The sequence below is a fragment of the Ursus maritimus genome, unplaced genomic scaffold (assembly GCF_017311325.1).
Source record: "Ursus maritimus isolate PB19 unplaced genomic scaffold, ASM1731132v1 scaffold_12, whole genome shotgun sequence".
NCBI lineage: Eukaryota > Metazoa > Chordata > Mammalia > Carnivora > Ursidae > Ursus > Ursus maritimus.
The window spans coordinates 63,435,802-63,443,618 of NW_024423564.1; the positions used below are offsets into that span (position 1 = coordinate 63,435,802).

At 37.4% G+C, this 7,817-nt stretch overlaps 1 pseudogene; it reads left to right on the forward strand.

The window, feature by feature from the left end:
- Positions 1 to 1,729: 1,729 nt before the first annotated feature.
- Positions 1,730 to 7,566, forward strand: LOC121101962 (annotated as a pseudogene).
- Positions 7,567 to 7,817: the final 251 nt, after the last annotated feature.

The window sequence follows — 7,817 nt, forward strand, 5'->3', positions numbered from 1 at the left end:
TAAAGGAGGTGATGGGGATGGTAGCTCTTTAGAGCACTTACACAAACAAGTCTATAGTTAACCAGAATTTGAATATTTCTTTTTTTATAATAATATTTTTAAATTATATTTTGTTAGTCACCATACAGTACATCCCTGGTTTTTGATGTAAAGTTCCATGATTCATTACTTGGGTATAACACCCAGTGCACCATGCAATACGTGCCCTCCTTACTACCCATCACCAGCCTATCCCATTCCCCCACCCCCTCCCCTCTGAAGCCCTCAGTTTGTTTCCCAGAGTCCATAGTCTCTCATGCTTTATTCCCCCTTCTGATTACCCCCCTTTCTTTATCCCTTTCTTCCCCTACCAATCTTCCTAGTTCTTATGTTCCATAGATGAGAGAAACCATATGATAATTGTCTTTCTCTGCTTATTTCACTTAGCATTATCTCCTCCAGTGCCGTCCATGTTGCAGCAAATGTTGAGAAATCGTTCTTTCTGATAGCTGAGTAATATTCCATTGTATATATGGACCACATCTTAATCCAGTCATCTGTTGAAGGGCATCTCGGCTCCTTCCACGATTTAGCTATTGTGGACAATGCTGCTATGAACATTGGGGTGCATATGGCCCTTCTCTTCACTATGTCTGTATCTTTGGGGTAAATACCCAGTAGTGCAATTGCTGGATCATAGGGTAGCTCAATTTTTAACTTTTTAAGGGACCTCCACACTGTTTTCCAGAGTGGCTGTACCAACTTGCATTCCCACCAACAATGTAGGAGGATTCCCTTTCTCCACATCCTCTCCAGCAATTGTTGTTTCTTGCCTTGTCAATTTTTGCCTTTCTAACTGGCATAAGGTGGTATCTTAGTGTGGTTTTGATTTGAATTTCCCTGATGACTAATGATTTTGAACATTTTTTCATGTGTCTGTTAGCCATTTGTATGTCTTCATTGGAAAATTGTCTGTTCATATCTTCTGCCCATTTTATGATTTATTTGTTTCTTGTGTATTGAGTTTGAGAAGTTCTTTGTAGATCTTGGATACCAGTCTTTTATCTGTAGTATCATTTGCAAATATATTCTCCCATTCCGTGGGCCGCCTCTTAGTTTTTTTGACTGTTTCCTTGGCTGTGCAGAATCTTTTTATCTTGATAAAGTCCCACAAGTTCATTTTATCTTTTGTTTCTCTTGCCTTTGGAGATGTGTCATGAAAATGTTGCTGTGTCTGATGTTGTAGAAGTTGCTGCCTATGCTCTCTTCTAGGATTTTGATGGATTCCTGTCTCACATCGAGGTCTTTCATCCATTTGGAGTTTATCTTTGTGTATGGTGTGAGAGAGTGATCAAGTTTCATTCTTTTGCATGTAGCTGTCCCAGTTTTCCTAGCACCATTTATTGAAGAGACTGTCTTTTTTCCACTGGATGTTTTTTCCTGCTTTATCAAAGATTAGTTGCCCAAAGAGTCAAGGGTCCATTCTGGGTTCTCTATTCTGTTCCATTGGTCTATGTGTCTGTTTTTGTGCCAGTACCATGCTGTCTTTGTGATCACAGCTTTGTAGTACAACTTGAAATCCGGCATTGTGATGCCCCCAGCTTTGTTTTTCCTTTTCAACACAGAATTTGAATATTTCTAACATCAATTTTCATTCAGAATGCATGTTGAAATAGATTATATTAGTTAAGTTCTTGCATTAAATGGATGGCATGCTCAAAAGAACTTAAATTAAGGACTATTTGCAGAGATGTGGACAAGTTTAAAGGAAGAAACAAGGAAAGAAGAGGATCTCAAGAACCAAAGACAGCCAGGAGTCGTTAACACTCTTAGACCAGAAAAACAAGGAAGTCAGTGGGAGCAAAGCATTGGGGGTTAGCTGAAAAAAAAAATTATATTAAGCATTAGGTAATATGCAGACAGTACAAACACCATCTATATAAATAGGCCAAAACTGTGATTCCATTTAGACAAAAAGATTTGTCTTCTTGACTGTCTCAGCACTTATCACAATCCTCACATATAGCAGCACTCAAATGTATATTGAGTATATAAATTGCATCTAGCTCCGTCTTTCACACATGGTTTCCTATAAACCATCAAATAGTCATACAGACTAGTAGCTACCAGCAGCCGGGATGCACTGAGAAAGGTACTTATCCATCTGCCAAAGTACTTAAGGTACCAAATAAAATTGGGCCGGGGAAGGCAAAGCCAATAGTTGAGAATACTGGTAAGAAATGTCCACTTTGGGGGCATCTGGATGGCTCAGACAGTTAAGCGTCTGCCTTCAGCTCAGGTCATGATCCTGGGGTCCTGGGATTGAGCCCTGTGTCAGGCTCCCTGCTCAGCAAGGAGTCTGCTTCTCCCTTTCCCTCTGCCCCTCCTCCCACTCGTGCTCTCTCTCTCTTGTTTTCTCTCTCTCAAATAAATAAAATCTTCTTTTTAAAAAAAGAAAGGTCTACTTTTACTAGCTCTCTTACTGTTATTAGCCCTGGGATACTGCATCATCCCTTCTTGGTTTCCTTAAACTCTGCTCATGCCTTTGTAAATATAATCCCTTTATTAAATTCTTCCCAAACCAAAAAAAAAAAAAATGCATCTAACAGATATAAATTTCTTGAACAGCAGTAATCATATGAATTACAATTTTTCTGAAATTTTGCAGTTGAAAAGTCAGGGTAGCTTTTATAAGAGTCAGAACATTTCAAATTTAGAACTATGTTCTATTTGGCAATTGTATATTTCAAATGAAGAAAACTATTCTCTTGTGGGCCTAGTGAAGAAACCAGAGAAACCAGCAATAAACAGAACAGAGGTTTAAAAAGATACTGGCACAAAGGTGTAAAACAGGTCTTCTTTCATGTTTACTTTTAAGTGTGTGAACGGTGAAATAAAGAGCACCTTAGAAAAAAGTATGTTTGCCATATAGAGGAATTTGCCATGAATTTTCATATATAATCACTTTGTTCCATTCTATGTGAAAAAAGATAGATTAAGCATTAATGACCTTTTTAAAAGAAGAAACTGGCTCTAGATAATTTAAAATATCTGCCTAAAAAAGGATTTATTTAGGTCATGTGAAGTAATTTACATTTTACAACATGCTGCACATGAAAATGTAGAGTATTATAAGCACTAAATTCTGGATTTATTTTTCTTTTCTTTTTTCCTACGTAATCTACTATATATGTATGTACTATGTGATGTTTGTAACAGAGAACATAAGCAATTAAATGACCACACTGCAACATTGCAGCCAAAATTATCTTTTTACCAGAACCCACTTATGCAAGTGCTTAGGTGGGATTGACTCAATACTCCCAGAGATGGGTAAACTAGGTTTGGGCAGACAAAGCCACAGTGATTACTTCAGAGACTGGTTACTTAAAACCAATGAGGCTCAATGACAAAGAAGGAAGGAAGTCATAGGATTCATAATATATTTTGGTGATGCAGTCAGCAGGATTTGCTAGTAATTCAGATGGTTAAGAGAAAGAGAAGAGTCAAGGCTGATGAACCTGAGCATCTGGGTGATGGTAGCCATGTACTGAGACAGGAAACCCAGAAGAAACAGGTTTTATGGAATAAAAATGAAGGGTTTAGTTCTGGGCATTATAAATTTGAGATGCCTATTAGACACACATGGGTATAAACATGTCCAGTAAACAGTTGCACAGATGAATTTAAGATAAATTTAGAATTCCTTAGGGTAGATTCCTAGCAGTGGAGTTGCTGGATCAAAGGTTATGTGCATTTTAACTGAGTTGTGCCAGAGCCAGCTTCTGCTGACTTGTAAGAGTTGATTATTAAGTTTTCAAGAATTTTATGAGCCAATTGTTAGTCATTTTAAAAAATTAAACTACATAAACTTACAATTAACTACATTACTTTTTAAAAAAGGATAATGGGGGGTGGTGTTAGAGGTCTAGTGGAGTCAGGATTTTCACCACTGACCCAAAATAATGAAGCTACTTTGTTCTCTCCCATAGTGTCCATGGGAGGTCGTATTGGGAGCAGAAATGAAGCACACCTATGTTTCCCAGGCAGAGTGGTATCAGTTGGAGCACTAGTGTGGAACCAGGACTTCTATCCTTGCCCAGCAGTAATGGATAGCTCCCATCCTGCATATAAACAGAGTCCAAATTGGAAACCTGGACTTGTACCCTGACTTCTTACAGTAATGAGGTGATGGGCATTTCCCTTCCCCTGCCATAGAAATGTCAGAGAAAGCTGACTAAAACAGGAGATTTAAATAACATTCATGGCTCAATCCAACACCTAAAGAAAGTGACAGAGAAGCATGGTAGGTTAAATTCAATGGTGAAGCAATTGGCAAAATCCAGACAGTATATATCACCCAGTTTCTGCAATAACAATAGAACAACAACAAAAATTTTGTAAGAAAATTTTTAAAGGAGAGGAGAGAATACTTATAGACTTGAGATTTATTGATAAAACACAGAGTGTGGACATTATTGGGATTCTGATTCAAATAGTCTAACTGTCAAAAGAAATGAGACAATTCAGAAAAAATTTTAAACTGGATGTTTGATGATAATAAAGAATTACTGCTAAAAAAATTACTGCTGTTTTTTTCATACTTTAAAAAAATCTTAAAAAAAAAAAAACAAACCCAGAGTCTCATAACAGAAAACCCCAAAATGTCAAAGTTTCAATCAAAAACCACACATCCCACCTGGAACTAGGAAAATCTCAAACTAAATTACAAATAAACAAACAAAAAAGATAATCAATAGTTGCCATTCTGAGATGACAGAGACTTTAGGTCTATCTGACAAAGATTAAAGTAGCCATCATAAAAGTACTTCAAGAAGCAAACATAAAAACATGTTTGAAATATGGAAAAATAAAAATTCTTGGTAAAGAAATAGGAAATGTAAGGATGGACCAAATGGAAATTTTAGAATTGAAAAATATAATAACCAAAATAAAAACTCAGTGAATGGACTCAACAGCAGAATAGAGGGATCAGAGGGAAGAACTAATGAACTACAAGATATAAAAATATAAATTACTTTATCTGAACAATAAAAAGAAAATAGACCCAAAACAACAACAACAAAAAAGAACAGAGCCTCAGGAACCTGTGGGACCATAACAAAAGATCTAATGTTTATGCCATCAGACTCCCAGAAAGAGAAGAGAAATAGAGCATGGTTTAAAAAATACTTGAGGAAACAATGGCTGAAAACTCCCCAAATATGGGAAAAGACACACACCTACATATTCAATAATCTGACTAAATTCCAGAAGGGATAAACCCAAGAAATCTAAACAAAACCCATCATAGTTAAACTTTGAAAACTAAAGACAGATTAAAAATCTTGCAAGCAGGAGAGAGAAACAACACCTTATGGATCAGAGAAAAACAGTTCAAATGACAATAGATTTCTCATCAAAAACCATGGAAGTCAGGGGTGCCTGGGCGGCTCAGTTGGTTAAGTGTCTGACTCTTGATTTTGACTCAGGTCATGATCTCAGGGTCGTGGGATGGAGCCCTGCATCAGGCTCTATGCTCAGCTGAGAGTCTGCTTCTCTCCTTCCTCCCCTGCTTGTGCTCTCTCTCCCTTTCTCTAAAATCAATCAATCAATCAATCAATCTTTTTTTTTTAAGCCATGGAAATCAGAAGGAAGTGACACAACACTTTCAAAACACTAAAAGAAAAGAACTCTGAACCCAGAATTTTACATCCAGCGAAAACATCCTTTAGGAATGAAGGGAGGGGCGCCTAGGTGGCACAGCGGTTAAGCGTCTGCCTTCGGCTCAGGGCGTGATCCCGGCGTTGTGGGATCGAGCCCCACATCAGGCTCCTCCACGATGAGCCTGTTTCTTCCTCTCCCACTCCCCCTACTTGTGTTCCCTCTCTCGCTGGCTGTCTCTATCTCTGTCAAATAAATAAATAAAATCTTTAAAAAAAAAAAAAGGAATGAAGGGAAAACCAAGACATTCTCAGATAAAAGAAAACTAAGAAGTTGTCATCAATAGACGCACACTGGAAGAATGGTTAAAAGGAGTTCTCTAAACAGAAAGGAAGGAACTAGGGGCTCCTGGGTGGCTCTGTCAGTTAAGCATCTGCTTTAGGCTCAATTCATGATCCCTGGGTCCTGGGATCAAGCCCCATGGTGGAGTCAGGCTCCCTGCTCAGCGGGGAGTCTACTTCTCCCTCTCCCTCCGCCGCTCCCCCCACTAGTGCTTTCTCTTTCGTTCTTGCTCTTGCTTGCTCTCTCCTGAATAAATAAAATATCTCAAAAAAAGAAAGGAAGGAAGGAAGGAAGGAAGGAAGGAAGGAAGGAAGGAAGGAAGAAAGAAAGAAAGAAAGAAAGAAAGAAAGACTAAATAAAGCAAACTTGGAGCATCAGAAAGGATGAAATAATATGGTAAGGAAAAATATAATTAAATATATTAGATCTTCCTTCTTTTTTTGAGATTTCTAAAATATGTTTGACAACTGAAGCAAAAATTTTAATACTGATGTGGTTGTACATGTATATAGGGGGAATATTTAAGATTATTATATTATAAAGGGGGGAGTATAAAGGAAAATGAAGGAGAGTATGGTTTCTATACTCCCCTCAAACTAATAAAGTGACATCACTAGACTGATAAGTTATGTCTGTATATATGATATAATACTTAGAACAATCTCTTAAAAAGCTAGACAAGGAGATGAACTCAAAAACACTATAAAAAATCAAAATGGAATTCTAAAACTATTCAAGCAACCCACAGGAAGGCAAGAAAGGAAAATATAAAAATGAAATACAGGACAAACAGAAAGTAAAAAATAAAATGACAACTTAAGCTCCAAAATGTTAATAATTTCCTTAAATGTAAATGATCTAAACACAAATTAATAGAGATGGTCAGAGTGAATTAAAAAATACAATCCAATGTGTCCATAAAAAACTCATTTCAAATATAATGATACGGTCAGTTTGACAGTAAAAGAATGGAGAAAGAAACATCATACAAACATTAATTAAAAGTAAGTGGTAGTGTTCCCAGCCACTGCCTTGCCATGGTCGCTTGCTCACACCAGTGCCGCCTATAGCTCGCTGAGCTCCAGCTGAAGGAGTAAAGAGGTAAGTAAGGAGGTCTCTACACGATGGCTTCTACACAGTGGACTGCAAATCCGCTGGTGGTAGAACACTGAGGAAGCAACTGGATACAAAAGCTGCTGGCAAGAGTGTGCCCTCTACTGGAAGGGTGAAGAAACCTAATTGATACAGGTCTGGTACTGTGGCACTCTGTGAAGTTAAATATTATCAGAAGTCCACTGAACTTCTGATTCAAAAACTTCTTTTCCAGTGGCTGATGTGAGAAATTGCTCAGGACTTCAAAACAGATCTGTGCTTCCAGACTGCAGCTTTTGGTGCTTTGCAGGAGGCAAGTGAGGCCTATCTGGTGGGCCTTTTTGAAGACATCGACATGTATGCTATCTATGCCAAATGTACAACAATTATACCAAAAGACATCCAACTAGCATGCCGCATAGGTGGAGAACATGCTTAAGAATCCACTATGATAGAAAACATTTCATTCTTAAAATTTTTTTTCTCTTCTTCCTGTTATTGGTAGTTCTGAATGTTAGATATTTTTTTCCATACGGTCAAAAGGTACCTAAAGTGTATATGATTGCAAGTGGAAAAATAGAAGACGGAAATCAGGTAGGGGCAGTTTTTCCATTTTCATTTGTATGTGAATTTTTAACATAAATGTGGGGACATAAAGCCTTAATGCAAGTCAAAATGTTTCAGTGAACCAATTTCAGCAGTTCAACTTTATAACAATTATAAATAAACCTGTTAAATTT